General features: G+C 39.9%; 1 pseudogene across 1 annotated transcript in view; it reads right to left on the bottom strand.

The window, feature by feature from the left end:
• Positions 1 to 6,271: 6,271 nt before the first annotated feature.
• The window catches only part of LOC308382119, a 44,441-nt pseudogene continuing 31,125 nt past the window's right edge, over positions 6,272 to 19,587 (bottom strand). Inside the window, exons 3-6 of the transcript in view lie at positions 10,347 to 10,397; positions 9,571 to 9,702; positions 6,547 to 6,630; positions 6,272 to 6,400 (exon numbers count right to left, since the gene is read on the bottom strand). The product of the transcript in view is annotated as an uncharacterized misc_RNA (transcript). The remainder of the gene's footprint in view (positions 6,401 to 6,546; positions 6,631 to 9,570; positions 9,703 to 10,346; positions 10,398 to 19,587) is intronic.

Raw genomic sequence — 19,587 nt, 5'->3', positions numbered from 1 at the left:
TTTTGAAGGCCTGACTGTACTAGAATAACTTTTGGTACCATTTTAACCTTGTTTAAACTGGCACTGGCCCAATAGTTTAATCACGCCTTATGTAGTGAATGAAGGGAGTGAAGTCCTCCTCCTTCTCAAACACGGTTAATCAGTGGTTGCCAGGGGATGTGTTATTATTAGTTTTACGTGACAGGAGGATTTAACATTGAATAAAGTGTGCTTAATGTATGTGTGCGGTCAGTTCAAGGGTTTGTTTTATGAAATTACATAAACAACTGTAATGCGGTTTATATATATGCAGTGTATAGTCAGCAAAATATGGTATTTCTCTATCACTCCCTTTAAAATGTCCTCTTCACACACTGGGTTATTTACATTTTTGTGGCTGTTGACCTTTTCTTTTTATCCTCCTTAGGAACTAACAGTAGGACAACTGTCACCATCAGTTCACTTACAGTAAAGTTTCATCAGTTTAGAAAACAGGGGCCATATTTCATAGAAACTCATAATTTACATATGCAAGAAACACTCCAAATTGTCCATGCAACCAAACGTCTTCAAAATCGTTTGTTTATACTAAGTAGAATTTGTGCATAGTATAGTATAATCCCTGAAATCTCAGGAATAGTTGTAGTAAATAATGTAGTATTTCCCTATACATTAAATCTGTTTTCTCCAACCTTGAAATTGCTTCTAAGTGTCATTCAAAAGTGAAAAGGACAAAAACAATATGACTTGAAATATCTTAATATCTTCCTGCTCATTTGATGGATTAATACTGTCTTCGCTGAAGTAAATGTGGGGGACTGAATTTTTGGGCTGTGAGCTGAATTAGATGGTGGTTTCACCTCAACACCGCCCACTACTGATAAATCTGAACCAAGAAACACAGCTTGAAGACATAGTAGGGACACCTATAGGCTAACACAAATAATGCAAATTACACTCAGAGCCATTTTCTTTGGTTTGATACACAGATATGAATCAGCACCAGCAACTTTATACTGCTGACTTACATTACCATTGAAAATGTAAACTTAAATCAGCTTTATTCACAATCTCACATACATTTTTGTATGGGCTTATGTGGACAAGTATAAGTGTACGACTGACAGAGAGGTTTCCACAAAGGTGTTACCAAGACCGTGCCTTGGACAATACCAGCGCAAGCAGGAGAAGCTGAAGCAGTCAAGGATGGCAGCTTGGGTCCAGCTTGGATCAACCATTGGGCGATATTTACATTCATTTAAACCAACACTCACAAGCCTCAGAATAAAAAGACATTCAATTAAAATATGACTGGCAAGCTAAGAGAAAGGACTGTCCTTAAAAATAACACAACATAATTATGAGCTTACATTGGTGTCTGTGTCAGTGCCCAATAGAGCCAGCATTAAGCAACATTAATCATTTATTAGGCCAGTAATCACCAACTTCTTATTCTGATTGAATGGGTTATTCATTCTTGGAACAACCTTAATAACCAACTAGTTGGTCTTCACCAATGTTAACTGATATATAGCAAGGATCAAAATCAAAAGAATATTCATAGCCTTTCATAATATACTGTCTACATATGCCACTTACAGTAACATATAATAGATGTAGAACAGGTATTCCTACCTGCAGACTTCAATTTACCAACAAACAGGACCAAAGGGTTCATCTTCACATAGCTTCACAAGACAGAGAGATCCCTCAGAACCTGATGGAGGCATAAGGCTTTGGAAAAGGTCTCTCCCTTGTGGAAACACAAGATGGTGACTTGTGAGGGTTGTGGTAGGTCACTTTGGACGCATGTCGTGTGTTCTGAGGCAAGGCAAGGCAATGTGCTTTCTGAGAATATTTTTTTAAATAAGAATGTCTAACTCACGCAAGAATTTCATGTCATTTTTAGTCCACTTCACAACAAGGAACCTTTTTAAAAGGAATATTGAGATATTTACAGTTTATTAAGGATGAATGTGTCTGTAGTTGTAGTGGGCCATTTTCATCATTTCAGTCTGATTATGGAAAGTACTCTAAAGCTGGGAACTTCTGTTATGTCAATAATAATATATTATGGAGGGATCACTGATTGAAGTGCACTCATTGCTCTCAAACAACTTTCCACTTTAGAACAAGGGTCCTGCCTCCCAGTCACCACTAGCAGCCTGGGTGAGTACCATTACCATTACTTGGACCTGCTGTGCCACTGCATTGAGTAATGAATCACTGTTTAACAGTAGAGATACTAATTCTACAATTAATCTGTCCCTCCAGGTGACTATAGACAGCGTCTTAGCAGGCTACAAGCTTCCTATTTTTGTTCTTAAAATGTATCATATATCAGTAAGATTAGGTTGAGACTAACTAGTTGGTTATTAAGGTTGTACCAGGAATATATCACATATACAGTGAGAATAAGAAGTTGGCAAATACAGGCCTAATAAATGATGGCACTTATACAGACACATGTTAGTTATGTGTGAATGGTTAATATATGTTTCCTAAACTAAAGAAATCAGATCAAACTCAATTCATGTAAAATCCATACCCCTCATCAGACACCCCTACAACAACATTTCTTCTAAACAATGTTTTCCAGGCGTAAATTATTTGAGGCGGTAAATAAATTGATGTTGTGGTAATATTAGTTAAACCCCGGGCCTACAGCTGTTAGTCTCACAGATTCTTTTCTTTTCAAAACCACATTGAATGTCATTCAACTTTCCTCCATTAATCATGGCACAATCTTCACCATATCGATTAGATCCCTTGTAGTCATCTGGCTGACCTGGCTCCCAAAACCTGGAAGAAGAGCAGAATCCAGAGATCACATAAACATAAACATAATAAACGGTGCTCATAATCTGTCAAATTAAATCATGGCAGGATTTCAATGAAATTGCGTTAAATGTGAATTGTATTGAGCAGAAACAAAGGTAAATATGTTTGGGTTGTACCAACTTTGGGTCTGTGAGGGGTGTGTTGTCCACCCAGCGCCATTTGCCCTCTTCCTGAGCATCAGTTAAACCAATCCAGTAATCAGCCCTGGCCTTCAGGAAATCCTAATGTAAGAAATATCACTCTCATGATCTTATTAAGCAACATAATAATGACTACTGCAATAACCGCTTGCTGATTTCAATCACATTAGTCTTGAAAGGTTGTGAAATCTTAGTTCAAAGTTCTGCTGCATTTATTAATTTGTAGATTGTGAATAGGATTGATCAATTTTTCTGTCGGCATCTGATATCTTTGTTTTCATTTCATTTCTACATTGATGTAGAAAATGTATTCGACAGCCAAAGCTAAGATGACTTTAATTTATCCCACAAGGGGAAATGTGCTGAATACCTGATAGTCACAAATAGGTAGTTCCTTAGATTATTGATACATATTCGTATTATTACATACCTGGGGCCGTATTCACAAAGCCTTTTATCTTACCACTAGGAGTGCTCCTAACTCGCGCTAAAACCTTTTACGTAGGAGTAATTTCTTAAAAGTGATTCACAACGGCTCTGAGACCTACTCATACTAAGGATAATACCAACTCCTAAGTTTAAGATAAAAACTCCGTTGCTATGGATGACGTCGCTTCTCATGCACGAGTTTAGAAGGGGTGAGGACGGTGATTGGTTGTTGACAGGCTCTCTCATTAAAAACTCATTTGTGACGTCTCTCTAACAATCCCACTATATCGACTGAAAATAAGAGAATAACCTAGGCTTCAAATTAAGTAATATTAAATAGTTATGGACAGTGCAGTTAGCAGAATGCACACGCATGATGACAAGTTTGTGCATCTAACGGGAATGACACTTTGCACGTTAAGATAAATATAAAGCGATCAATATAAAATATGGCAATTGCATGTAATCAAGGCAGTAGGCTAATAATTAAAGCACCCAGCAAACTGTTAGGCCATTATATTTCCAGCCCTTGACCACTTCAAATATCAGCACATGCGGCCCTTTAAGCCCTCCAATCTTAATTGATCAAAGCGAAACGAACGTGAAACGTATCCTAAGCGAAAGCCTACTGGTCCCAGGACCAATAGCCACTGTCACCCCAGCGGCATCCAGCTAGTAAGTTCTCAAAAACATGCTGCAGACCGCTCTCCGTTGAAATGCACAAGTCATCGGTACATCCAACTGTTGGATGATGTGGGGTCTACAGTGCGTTGATAGTTTGATGAATTAAACGGCTAAATGATGATTCCCAGTGTCGTCATTTGCGTTTTCCGCGAAGCCAAATAGGCTATCTTTATGTTTCCAAACATTTCACTTCGGGACACGTCGTTGTTTAAAGGCGTCATTGCATCCCGCGCTAATTCTACGACAATATTAATACCTTCACGGTTTAAGCAATGTCTTTTATCAATACCAAGTCGGCTGCAGCCATCTTACGATTTTTTTGTGAATAGGTCTTAGTGACTTAGGAGTCCTCATGAGGAGTTTTAAGCTGTCCTAGACTTAGGTGCTACTTTTAGGGATAAAATATTTTGTGAATTGCTCTTAGTAAAAAAAATTAGGAGTCCTACATTTAAGACTGACACGCCCATTATTTTAAGGAGTTTCTCCTAAATTCGCCACTTATGAGCTACTTTTAGCCCTAAGATTCTTTGTGAATACGGCCCCTGGTGTATATCCAGGACTGGAGACCATATTGCTTTTCAGTGTCACCACATTTGTTCTATTTAAATTAACATATTTTATAGTTTTTGCATTATAATGTAGCATTTTAGTGCAGGTTAAAATACGGTTTTACGTCACCTTTGCTCAACACAAGCATAAGGTTATTTTGGAAAATAATGGTATTGAAAGAATTTTGGCACGGAAGTCCTATGTTTGAAAAGAAGATACAATCCGGGTAGGAACTGAGTAGTTTTACTACTCATAAGCCATATTCCCTCATTATTCCTTACATATATAAATAAATATATGACTTCCCATTAAGGTCTAAAATATTTATCACTCATAAATATCACTGACCATTTCCCAATGATGCATAGTTTATTGCCTCTTAAAAAGTTCAGCTTCAAGCTTAAACCTGGACCTCTACTGTAGAAGTAAACTGATATATTTAATTATATTACTGAATGATGACTACAGACTTGTGAGTTATTAATCGTTTGCTTTTATAGAGATCTGACTAGTTACTGGTAGAGATTTATGCTACCTGCTAACTCAGTCATGTCAGTCAGTGGAAGAGCAGGATTTGCTGATTCCTACAAATTGGATGTAAATAATGTACTATTTAAGCAATAAGGTTCGAGAGGCAGTACGGTATCGTCAATAATGTACTTGTTCGAGGGAGTTGTTAGGCCCGACGCGCAGCGGAGGGCCGGCAAACCCTCGAACAAGTACATTATTGACGATACCGTACTGACTCGAGTACCTTATTGCTTTTATAACACGGTTGCCAGCGACTTTATAAATATTAAGTACAATTAAAGTAAACAGTAAGCTGCCTTTCAGCACAAAAAAAGTTGTAGACACCAAACGTTGTGTATCGCATTTCAGTAGCCAAGAGAAAATAGTCCCCCTTTGTGTGGCTGTTGCTATGCAACAGACAAATAGCATTGGGAACTTAACGTCTGTTAGACCTAGCACAAAAGCTACGTGTGTTTCAAATGGGTTTTTGGTCTAAGCGCTAAAAGTCAACTACAAATAATATTCGAGACTTTCAGTAAAGACTTTCAATACTCTGCAACATTCGCGTAGCACAGAAACAACTAACCGAGTCAATTAAGACATATAAAAAGTCGTGTAGATAGCTTAATTCACATAAAACATTCCCCACTACATTAGCCACAACACGCCGCCATCTTGGATAGATATTTCCTTTTGAGTGCGTACTGATATGGAACGCTCAGGTAGATGAAAACAGGTCGTACAGTTACTATACCGTAGAATATAGCACACCCCGGAACTAACTCTCAGAATGGTGGATTCCATCTACCCGTGTTATAATTCCATCTACTCGTGTTATAATTTAAAACAGGATGCTGTTGCTGATGTTATATCAGGTAAGGAAATGATCTTGAGTGGCCCTCTGAGACACGTATCATTAACCTGGTGTTTAACACATCATGTAAATAATGCTGTATATATATGCAAGTCATCCCCACACTAATGGTCTGGACACTTGTAAACAGTTGCTGCTCTCAGGTATGTTGGAGGTATAGGACAGGGGGCTACTGCACCAACAATGAGTTCACCAGCCACTACTGATTAGAGTGAACAGATTTGAAATATTTGGAATTCATGTCATACCATTTCCTTTTGACTGTTTATGATGACCAGGTATCCTCCCATAGTCTGACAGGCATCTCTACTCTCAATCCAGGTCTTCTTATCAGTGGAGAAGTGGTAACATGATCCATCGTAGTACTCCCAGTTATCCGCACAATTTTTTACTCCTTTTAAAGGAATGCAATTCATTATGACCACTAGAACTGACATTTAGTTTGTCATGATTTTTTGACATACTGTATTTATATACTGTTGCTTTGTCCATAACAAAGACCGCTCTTTTCAGTCCACCACAGATGTATGGAAATCTCACCTTGTAGCTCATTCTCAAGTCTTGTGTTCTCCTTGGTGAGATTATCATTTCTGTTCTTCTGCTCAATTAGCATCCTTTCAGTGTCTGTAGAAAGAAAATACACCAATATCAAACTATACCATAAAAAGATGTCCAGAATAAAATAATGTATGAGCATGAAGCACATCTAAATATCATCATAACAGAAAACTTTCCAGTCAGTTCATAAGGGACAGGTTTTCCCTTTGTGTATGAAAAAGAGGCAATTATTTTCTTTACCAGAGAAGTCCAGCGTTAATGATTTAGTTAATGATTTAGTAAACAATAATGCATTTATAGGCATTTCTCATGATTTGTTTCCAGTTTTTAGTGAGTTATTTTTAAGGAATTCCACAGAGATTTAGTCAACAATAATGCAGTGCTTATCCATTTTCTCATGTTTTGCTTTCAGGAAAACAAATCAATCTCCCTGACTGTGGGAGATAAAAACACCTATACCAATACCTTTCAGCTAAGAATCCATGATAAACACATTGAAATACAGTGCTTGTGCCATTCTCCCCACCTGACATATTAGATTGGGAAGCCAAAGTAACATTGGCGTGCTCCACCCTCTGTTTGAAAATGTGAGTCTCTCTGTCTTTCAATTTTACTATTTACTAACAAATACTCACAAACATTTCCACTTATTTATTGTCAGATTGTCTTATTCTGTCCTGGTATATTGCTGTCTTTCATCCTTTCACTCACTCACTCACTCACTCACTCACTCACTCACTCACTCACTCACTCACTCACTCACTCACTCATTCACTCACTCACTCACTCATTCACTCACTCACTCACTCATTCACTCACTCATTCACTCACTCATTCACTCACTCACTCATTCACTCACTCACTCACTCACTCATTCACTCACTCACTCACTCATTCACTCACTCATTCACTCACTATCTCACTCACTCACTCACTCACTCACTCACTCACTCATTCACTCTCTCACTCACTCACTCACTCATTCACTCACTCACTCACGCATGCTCTTAGCTCACTGCAACTCACCTGCAGTCTCCACCTTCAAAAGATCTGTAAATAACTAAGGGTTATTTTTTATGTATTTATCACAGTAATCTATGTCTATATAATTAATTAAGTTTTGATTTTTCAATCTATTAATTACTGCAGCATTTCCAAATTCTGTCTAATGTCTTGGGTAAGCAAAAAACAAATTCAGAGAAATTGGTGCCAGCTATCCATATCAAATGTAAACATACCTTACATACCCTACAGCAAAGAAGCCATGTTCCATATTTCTACAGTGCTTTTGCATTTCTCCCCAACTGACATATTAGCTTAGCCTGGATACCAGCCCAAACCCCGCCCACAAAAATTTTGGTCAGGGAGATTTGGTCTGGCTCTGGGCTAATTGGGAGAGAGTTTCATCGGTAGGATAAAACCGGACCAATCAAATTGTCAGGGCGGGCTTTATACGTTGATGGACAGATACCAACGCTTGAGTTGAATTAACCGGTAGATTCGAACTCCGACCAAGATGGCCGCGTCTCGGGTGCTTAGTGGGGAATATTTTATGTGAATTAAGCTATCTACACGACTTTTTAATGTCTACATTGACTTGGTTAGTTGTGCATGTGCAACACGAATGTTGCAGAGTATTTTTTGTCTTAACTAAAGCTCTCTAGACCATTATTGTTAGATCATTGCTAACGTGTACACAAAAAACCCATTGAAACTAACTGTAGCTTGTAGCCTTAATGCTAATTAATTAACGTGAGCAGGCATATCTCAACAGACATTGACAGCGCATTCATTTTGAAAGAGGAACAGAGAAACGCGATCAAGGCATTTGTCGATTGAAAAGATGTTTTTGCCGTCCTTCCTACGGGATCAGGTAAAAGTTTAATCTATCAGATGGAAATAGGCTACTACGTTGCTCTGATTGGTTCTAGGTATCCAATTCAGCGAATAGGCATTTTCTTTCCTGGTTCGTTGAAACTCGCCCCATAATCACAGCCCAAATGTTCGGTATCAGACTCATATTCTGACTAGAATCATGAGTATGACATCGTCAGGCTAATATTAGCTTGCAAAGCCAATGAAACATTGGCATGCTCCACCCTCAGTAAGTTTGAATGTTCTTTAACACATGTTGGAAAGTACATAACATGTGGCAGATCTTCTATAGTTAAGGACAAATGTCCTTAATATGCAAACATGTTCCTTGGACAACACGGTCATAAAAACAGAAAAGGTTAGATTTGGGGTTTGTGTTAGAATCATGGTTAGTTGACAGTTAGTTGGTTGCTCAGCTAAAGCCAGTCGAAATTTGTATAGTTAGTGGATTACTTTGCAAAAAAGACTGTGTTAGAAAAATGTGTTAGAGTTACATGAACAAGAGGTGTAATGGGTAATGTAGTCTTTGCCACGTAGGACTGAGAGTCTTTCTGTCTTTTATTTTGGCTATGTACTCACAAATTCTCATTCACACAAACATTTTCACTCATTCATTGTCAGATTGACTTATTCTGTGATGGTATATTGCTGTCTTTCATCCTCTCACACCATGACTCACTCACTCACTCACTCACTCACTCACTCACTCACTCACTCACTCACTCACTCACTCACTCACTCACTCACTAATGCATGCTAACTCACCCACATTCTCCACCCTCATGAATGCTGTAAAGAGAATAAGGATGCTATTATTTTGTTAGATTTATCAGAGTAATCATTATTGTCAGAAGTGTTGTTATTTTGATCTTCGTCTATATAATTCATTTCGTTTTGATTTTTCAATCTATTAATTTAAATCATTCGACGAACTCATGTATTTATCCTATGTTTTTCAGAATAACTTATCACATAAATACTAACGTGGTATATGATGGTAAAGGTTATATATTGTTGACGCATTTTGTCAATTTTTATGGCCTAGAATGTACTATAAAATACACATTTTAACCCTTGCTGGCACACTAATGAACCCACTAGTGAGCCCTCCCTTTTTTCAAATACACTCACCTAGCACTTGAAAAGCCACAAGAAAAGATCCAAGGATGACACAGAGGACAGCCAGGATGGTTAACTTCAGTTTCAGGAGACCAATCTCATCCACGGCTAACTGGCAACAATTTGCTCCCTTAGAACTTTGAGCTGGGGAAGAATGAATACCTATTAAATGAGTCTGCAGTTTACCCACTGGTGCCTAAAATTGTATTACAAATTGTTAACATCATCTATGTTAGTTACACTTTAATTACTTTACTATAAAATCATATAATCAAAGATGGATATACAAGCATTAAAGTGGATTAGAGATTTGAGGTGTATTTCCAAGGTGTGCTAGTAAAGAATAGTTCCCCCTTCATCCTCAGGGATCAACTTTGAACTATTATAGAATTGATATCCAGCACTGAGGAGTTTTGGTGAGATAACCGCCTACAATGTATGTAAAAACCTAGGAAACAACACTAACAGCACAGCTGGCATTGATAGAAACGTGCATTTACACAGGGTGGTCTAGCAGGGCGGGGCGGTTTACACAGAACTGCATAGCGCATAGCCTGGGCAGCTGGCCAGAACCATAGGTGTGTTTATCTGTCCTTCACATGACCATATACCTGAAGATGATACTAAAGGTATTTGTGTATAAAAGCATTAAAGTGTTACATTCTTGCATAGTGTTGTTCTAAAGAGTTTCTTTTATTAAACATCGGGCAAGCCTCCTGCCTGAAGCCTTGAAACCTGGGCACTTGTGAAAAAACAACAAATCAACTGTAAAACTATGTGGAACTAACCAGTCCCTTTTGCCTGATCTTCACAGGACATCTTTGCTGACATGTTTGTACCTGTAGAGGGCAGAAGAGAGAGAGGTGACTCAGAATTGACAACAGTAGGACATACAGAAGTAGCCTGACGATGTCATACTCATAATTCTAGTCAGAATATGAGTCTGATACTGCTCCATTGGGCTGTGATTATGGGGCGGGTTTTAAACAAAATACCTCTTTGCTCAATTGGATGTACCTAGAACCAGTCAGAGCAACGTAGTATGACCATCGGGGCCAGCTTATACATTCAACTTTTACCGTATCCCGTAGGAAGGACGGCAAAAACATCTTTTCAATCGACAAATACCTTGATAGCGTGTCTCTGTTCCTCTTTCAAAATGAATGCGCTGTCAATGTCCACTAAAACAGAGTTGAATCCCCAAATTTTAGCTCTCCAGTATAACTGTATAACTGTACAAGTTTCTTTAAGAGCCAAATGAGATTCAGGCAGTTTACCATAAGGGCTGATACATGACTCCTTTAGGTTATATTCAAACTTTTTCCAAGTAGTCATGGTATGATTTCACCTTCAAAATATTTGTGTGCCTTCATTCAACCGTCCTGAAATTTTGCCAAATGAATGTAGGGACCACAGACTTTTGAAGCTGCCAACTAGATCAAAGGCAGCCCAAGGCACCTCCACTAGGTGGCCCTTCAAAACAGAGCTGTGTTCATTCATGTACAAATATAGGGGGCATTTTTTAGGCAATAATTTAATAGTAGGCCATCTTTACAAAGCCATAGCTTAGTGTGCCCTCAGGAAAAATAGCTGTGATTTAGTCTGAACACACTTTTATCTGTGCTATGATCATCCAGGTGGCTTTTTGCTTTATTAGCACCAGTAAAACTGCGAGCCCCACAATGCCCTGCAACCGCGTTGGTAGCTAGGCCCACAAGCACGTGCCCATGCCCCACTGTAAGCAACCTCATCAGCTAAAGTCAAAGTTTAGCTTGCGGCCGTGTCTATCCCCCCAAAAAATAGCCAAAGGAAAAGGTGGACTTTGAAAACAGGGGAAATATATGTTTACTGATGTAGAGAGAAAACCTCTTTGTCTTGTGTGATGTGGCTTTAATGAAAGAATATAATTTAAAACGGCTATGAAACGAAACACCAAGGCATGTAAAAACATCTGAACATGAAACAGAAGCTCAAGAAGGTAGAGGAGTTAAAAAGAAAGTAAGTTTCACAGCAAGCTGTTCGTAAAAGCCAAATCACAAAGTGAGGCCGCTGTGAAGGCAAACTTTATTTTAGTAGCGGAGATCGCTAAGGCAGCCCGACCCTTTAGCGAAGGGGGAATTTGTCCATAACTGCATGATTAAAGTTTGCTACATCGTTTGCCCTGATAAAAAGGCTAGCATTTTTAAATGTGAGCCTGAGCAGAAACACCATTGCTGATTGTGTATGTGACCTTGCAACCGATTTACAACAACAGCTGATGGGAAAGGGGAAATATACTTCTTTGCTGTGGATGCGGGCAGCGACACATATGATCCTACTGCCCAGCTGCCCAGCTATCTTCATCTGATAAGTGGACTTTACTATGTGCGTTTTAGAGGAACTTTTGGGATTTAAATCAATGCATGTCACAACTACGGGGAAGATCTCTTTGAAGAGGTATCCAAATGTGTTAATGAAATGGGGCTGCCTTAGGTCGGTCTTGTTGGACTGACCACAGATGGAGCGCCTGCGATATGCAGGAAAGAGAGGCATAAGAAATGAATGCCACTGATGTTTATTTCAATTTGAAATTTGAGCTTCAGGCTGCTTGACCCAGATTTAATAGGCCTATGTTAAACTTAGGTTCAGGTTTACATATGAAAAAATATAATATATTGTTTTACCCCCAATAAATATTGAATATGTCCAGCCCTTGAATTGGACGCAGTTTTTCATTTTGGCCCTCTGTGTATTTGAGTTTGACACCCCTGGTCTAGAGACAGATCATCAATGCAAGAAAGATTGGACGTAGAATCAGGAAACTACTGAGGTTGCCATGGTAACATAGACCTGTACATGGTGTGTGATGCTACTGCTTGTGCCACAGCTCCCACACACTCTATACACCAGTAGATTCAGCGTCGTACATTTCCATGTTACTATGTCCACAGTTCCTCAAGATTGAATGAAGACACAGAGATATTTGAAGGTAAAATCCTGAATTTCCATTTTCTTCTTAATTACTTTTGAGCCAAATGACACTTTTTTTGGAAAGGTTAAAAAAATGTGTTTGGCATATGTCGTCTTTGGAAAAAAAAAAGTCCCTCTTAATATGCAATCAGTTCACTTTCCACTAACGTTACAACTTTAAATAGCTTCATCTTTCATCACTGATTTTGATGTCCAGTGTTGTGGGTTACCATCATTGCACAGACTCATATCCAGCCGATGGCCTTACTAGATTATCTGAAGAGTCACTTTAAATGACTCTTCTCTGCTGAAGTGATGACTGACTTGTTAATGAGTTACTTCATCTGCAGTTGTAAGAAAGTCAAAGCATAAGCACCTAGTCATGTCAACAATTTGTATTTTTTGTGTTTACAGTGCAAACATACAGCAAACACGACACACGCATTGAGAACCTTTGGCATGAAGGCTGACTAGACCAGAACAGGAGGAAAGGACTGCTAACATTACACCATATGGTGATGTGGAACAAATGACCATGGACTGAACCTAAGATCACCACTTATATTGACATGTAATCCACATCTCTATCAAATTGCAATGCAGACTAAGATTGTCTGCCAATTAGTTTCTATCCTGGTGGTATTGTGAGAGCTGAAACCACTGTGTAGGTTTGTGAAATATAAAAAATTGCATATTTCGGTTTTTAGAAAAGTATACATGACGGACAATACAACACATGATGCAGTCAAAATAAGCAGAACCACTGCAGTTCTCAAAAAGCTATTAATGTCAAAGGGAAGTAGAAGAAGTAGCTCTCCGCTCAAGTAAAGTAACAACTAATAACTATAACAATTGAATGAATAAACAATTAACTAAAAGGAGACACAAACAAACACATAAATAACATTGTGAGGTTGGTTCAGTATGGTTTACAAACAATATGATGTGCAACATATGAAAATCAACATCCTACACAATCATTCCAAACATTGAATGTACATAAAGTTAAAGCTCACTCGGTTCTCAGTTAAGTGCGTTAAAAATCAAATTAATTATTATTACCTGTGGTAGAGTCCTCTGGTGTGTCCTTTGGCAATTCATCCGACCAGATTTCGTCTTCTGACATCTTTTTGACCTCTAAGTTTCAGTCAAGTATTGATTGTAAGCTGTGAGAAAGAAGTATGTCTCCTGTCAGTCTCTTTAACTTAGGAAGTTCAGCTGCCAAACAGTTATTTGCATTTGTGTAAGTGTTCCCCTACATGTCCTCTTTCATACACACACTGTGGGAAACTTGAACATGAAGTCTGACGAGACCAGAAAAGGAGGACAGGACTGGTAACATTACACCATCTGGTGATGTGGACAAATGACCATGGACTGAACCAAAGAGAAGTCACATAGATCGCAAAATATATTGAAATGTAATCTTCATCATCTTTATCAAGATACAATGCAGACTTAGACCGTCTGTCCATAAGTGTCTTCCTGTGCTATTGTGAGAGCTGAACCCACTGTGGGTTGTGAAATGTCAAAATTGTGTCTTTTGTTAGATGTAAACATGTTTCAAAACATGACACAGTCCAAATGAGCAGAAACTACAGTTGTTGTCAAAAAGCCATTCATGTCAAAGGGAAGAAGAGGTTTTTACCCGTTTAAGTAAAATAAGAATAAATAACAATCAATCAACTGAACAAAGACACAAACTAACAAATACAATCCCTAGGTAGGTTCAGTATAGCTTACTGACAATATGATGTGCAATATGTACAAATCTATTTCTCAACATCCTACACGGCATGTAAAACATTGAATGTACATCAAGTTAAAGCTCACTTGCATTTCAGTTTCCTGTGGTAGAGTCCTCTGATGTGTCCTTTGGCATTACATTCAAGTAGTTTTGTTTTCTGAAATCCTTGTGACCTCTCAGATTCTGTCAAGAGGTGATTATGAGCTATAAGACAGACGTCAGTCTCCTGAAGTAAGCACTATTCTTGCAAGATCCTCAAATGGAACTGAGGTCTTGAAATGTGAACCAGGATGTTGTCAAATATCTTAAGACATTTTCTGTAGAAATGACACACTGTCATTTCCAGACAGTTTTGTGCGGTTTATATATTGATGTTGCAAACTTTCTGCAGCCCTCCGTTTTTGTTCATGCTAAATATAAGGAGGTGCAAAACTGATGCAGTGTTATAAATGTATGCCAACATAATAAACTTGATCTGTCAATGATCAATGGTCTCCGGATTCCAGGTACCTTGACCTCCTAGAGAAGAGATGCAGGTACATTATGGAGATTGCTGCCATGTCTTTCAAGGTAAATGCAATATATCTCATATATATTGTGAACTCTCAACTTCAGGTAACAACAAGGGTATCTCCAGTAAGGCAAGTCCATTTATTAATTGTTACATTTACAAACTGAGGAAGTCATAATTAACTGAAAACTCTTCCTTCTCTCGTATTGAGGGTGGACAGGCCCTTTGGCTAACCTACAGTCCACTCCACTCCTCAAACCTGCACACAAAAGATGACACTGGTTTAAGTTGCACAAACAAAGCCCCCGGTCAGCCCTGCTGTCTATCTAGTGGCTGCTTACTGCTTAGCTAGTTCAAGTAGTTTTGTCTTCTGCCTTGTAACCTCTAAAATTCAGTCAAGAGGTGATTGTGAGCTATAAGACAAACACAGTTTGTCGAACAAGGTTATTTGCACATAGTGTGTGAGAGGACTCCTACAAGTCCTCTTTCATACCCTCAGGAAGTAAGCACTATTCTCGCAAGATCAATACATGACACTGAGGTTTTGAAATGTAGACCAGGATGTTGCCAAATATCTAAAGACATTTGTAGAAATGACACGCCTTCATTTCCTGACTGTTATCCACGGTTTAAACATTGATGTTGCAAACTTTCTGCAGCTCTAACCTCATCTGCGCTTTGTTGCCTTCATCCTTTTTTTGTTTATAAGAAAAAAACTTCTTGTATCCATAGCCTTCAAGTCTTGCCTTAATTAATTAGATGCCTTGTCTCTGGTGCACTCACTCACTCACTCACTCACATTCTATAGTACTCATGCCAAGCACAAATAGCAACTGACCTGTGGGTATAGGATTAAAGTAGACACAACAGATTTCATTTTAATCATATTATTTGTAGAAATAAATTGCTTTAACAAACTACATTGAAATGACATACATTTAACAATAAATTGCATTAAAGGAGACATACAACTGATTGATGGATTCTTAAAAAGGATGACAGCCTGTTTGATTTCACATTGAAGGTGATCATGTTATAGGCCTGCTACTCTGAGACAACATCAACACATTGACATTTCATTCCCACACACTTGTTGACCACCTTCTCCATATAGATGTTTGCAGCTCTCTCTCTCTTTCCATCAATGGGAGTGTAGGTTGTGAGATGCTCCCTGTCCATGGTGGCATGCAAAACGGTGCCACCATGGACAAAAGGCGACTGAAGAAACGTTCTGCCTGAGTGGGATTGTGAGACATGTTTAGTAAAGGGCAGCCAGATTTGGGAACGCTTAATCCATGTCATACCATGTCAAACCCAGCCAAAGTAATGATAATGTGGTCTATTGGACAGGCCTACTGAATAGGCCTACTCGCTGGCCGACTCACTGCGTTGGCACCAATCTTTAGCGTGTTAGATCCATCATCCTGGTAATCTGCAACCGTGCTTGCTACCTCAGTTTATCAGATATGTGTGTAGTAGACCTCAGTAGATCAGATGTGTGTGTAGTAGTGTAGGCCTCAGTATATCAGATGTGTGTGTAGCAGGCCTCAGTATATCAGATGTGTGTGTGTGTAGTAGGCCTCAGTATATCAGATGTGTGTGTAGCAGCTCATTTTATCTTCACTATGATCTCATCTTTGATCTGAATGTTTGAGTGTATGCAGAATGGCAAAATCTGTAGCAATACTCCGTACAAGATCGGTTTGGTTTAACAAAGGTGGGAGGTTGAACTTACTTTCATGCATTTAATAGCTTTATTCACTTTTTTAAACAGGTGCATTGACTGCACTATGGTCAGAACTACTGGTAACTTGAATGAATAACAATGGTTTCTATGTGTAGCTCAAGTGAGCATGCCTACTAAGAGAGCCCTCCACAAGTATTGGCACCCTTAGTGAATGTGACCGAAACAGGCTATGAAAAAATATGTCTTTGCTGTTTATCCTCTTGGTCTGTCAGTCAAAATATTCCCAAAATCTTACTTTTTCATTGAAGTAAAATGATTGAAAGAAACAAAATGTTTTGACATTTTTCTCCAAAACATGTATGCCACAATAATTGGCACCCCTTACATGAATGTTGGCAGACTGTGTGGAAAGCTGGCGCGCATGCGCAGTATCGCCATGGGTGCTGAGAACAATCTCGGCAGGTTATACGCTGCAGTTTGCCAAACCCCCTCCGAAATTCAGGGGTGTCATCCAATCGGTGGTGCCGTGAGGGTGTGTCCATTTCCTACAGCAGGAGATAGACATTCTGCTCGCAAAAAGGGCCATAAGCGTAGTGCCACCGGAGGCTGCGAACTCCGGCAAATTCAGCAGTTATTTCCTCTTCCCGAAAAAGAACGGGAATAACCAGCCTATATTAGATCTACGAGTGTTGAACAAAGCACTGATGCCATTGAAGTTCAAAATGTTGACTCCACGCCATCTTGTTCAGTTCATAAAGCCAAGTGATTGGCTAATCACAATAGATTTAAAGGACGCTTATTTCCACATACCGATTCATCCCAGACATCAAAGATATCTCAGATTTGCATTCAGTGGAATAGCGTACCAGTTTCATGCACTCCGTTTCGGCCTGTCCCTAGCTCCTAGGGTTTTTACAAAGTGCGTAAAAGCAGCCATCGCCCCGTTACGAAAGTCAGGCATTTGCCTCTTCAACTAGCTGGACAACTGCTTACTGACGTCTTGCTCAGAGGCAGAGGCGATACGAGGGTGCCATCTTGTGGTGGCACACTTGCATCGCCTCGGAGTTGTGCTGAACAACCCACGGCAAGCCGCTCATTTCCTAATCATGATACTAGACTCTGTCTCAATGATGGTCAGTCTGTCTCAGGCCCGAATAAATGCCACCAGGGCATGTGTACAGCAGCTCAGGCTAGGGCACAGAGTCACATCTCTTTGCTGCCAGAAACTGTTGGGAATGATGGCGGCCGTCGCTATAGCGCTTCCTCTGGGAATGCTGCATGCACGGCCGTTAAAGGGGGGGTATCTTTCCTTGAGACTCCGCTCTACCAAGGACATTTTTCACATGATAACGGTAGATTGCAGATGCTGGAAAGCCTTAGCCATCTGGCGAACACCACATTTCCTCTCAGCAGCAGCTTCACTAGGCATAGTGATGCGCCGCGTTGTTGTAACCACAGACGCCTCCATTACAGGATGGGGGGCGACCTGCGAAGGGGAATCTGTGAACGGTTCTCTCAAAGCAGTTCACATTCCAGGTCACCTCAATTAAGGAGCAGACCTGTTGTCCAGGGGCAACTCTCAAGCAGTGGACTGGTGCCTCCACCGTCAGGTGGTGGACCAGATATGGCTGCGATTTTACAGGGCGCAGATGAACATGTTCGTGTACAGGCAAAACACCTCCGTGGTTTTCGTTGGGAGGCGACGATCCCCCACTAGGTATAGACGCACTGAGCCAGCAGTGGCCTAACCTACGTCTGTACGCTTTTCCCCCTATCCCTCTTCTACAACAAGTAGTGTACAGGGTGGCGGAGGAGGGCGTAGAACTAATACTGATAGCCCCCCATTGGCCCAATCAGCGTGGTGAGTGGATTTGATCAGAATGTCAGTGCAGTCTCCCTGGGAGCTGCCTCTGCGCTGGGATCTCCTCTCACAGGCTCACGGAATGATCTGTCATCCCAGGCCAGAGCTGTGGCAGCTCAGAGCCTGGCACCTGAAAGGAAGGAGGCTTCTACTATCAAGGTCTACCTGGCAGCCATCTCCGCCAGCCATGCAGGCATCAACGGCAATACCCCGGGCAGCCACCCATTAGCGTCACGCTTTATGGCTGTGAGGTGTCTTAGGCAGGGGCGGCTCATCCATAAGGGCAATTGGGGCAACGCACTGCCTATGGGAAAAGGGAAAAAAATTTAAAAAATCCTGATGTAAAAATTCAATTGCCTCCTAAATTGCTTTGGATTAAAGCGTCTGCTACACGACTACATGTAAATGTACATTTCATATTTTTTTTCTGTCGGATTCTACCACTAGACCGTCTGATCTGCCTCTGTATGTCATTGTCGAATCAGGTAACAGTCATTCAGTCAGCCTAGAGTCGTGATTAGGGATGGGCATAATTAATCGACGATCGATTAATTAATCATTAAGAATTTCGTCGATGACATTATTTTTTCATCGATAAAACTAATGCACGTTCTGTTGCGTAGTGTGAGTCTTGAAGGAATGCAATGGATTTCGCTATGTGGCAGCAATTAAAATTTTACCAAACAAGGGCAATGTTTGAAAAAACGCCACAGGCCTACTCAGTTACCTGCAAGTTTCCGTGTCTTTCTAAAGTAAACATGACGAGGTCACGGCGTGTAGCGTGGGACCATTTTGATTAAAAAAAAATGACTTAGTTCATTGACAACACTGCGAAGCTGTGTATAAGTACAACACGGCCACAACTCAAATTGTGTAGCCTACCACTTGAACAACGCACATCCGACCATGGTAAGTGACAGTACACAACTAAGTAGGTATTAAACATTTGGAACCCACCATATTTATCAGCACTGTTGGAAATAGCTTGCCATCCTACCAGCCTCCATCACTTAGCTTACCGTGGCTAAATTAGCATCCCTACCTAACCTATGATTGCTGGCGAACTTGGCTTGAAGGATTCCAAAAGGTAGCCAAGCTAGCAAACTGGTTGTATTAAAAATGTGTGCTTTAACAGTTAGTTACTAGTTTTCAATACCTTCCAGGGAATGACATAGCTTGAAATTGGCACTGGTCAAGAATCATCTTAAAAGTTGACGTTTACTATCAGCTGTTATTCTAAGCACCTGGACTTGTAGGTTTAGGGCTTAACTATT

This window comes from Sprattus sprattus (assembly GCF_963457725.1).
Source record: "Sprattus sprattus genome assembly, chromosome: 21".
NCBI lineage: Eukaryota > Metazoa > Chordata > Actinopteri > Clupeiformes > Clupeidae > Sprattus > Sprattus sprattus.
This window is presented reverse-complemented; position numbering and strand designations above follow the sequence as displayed.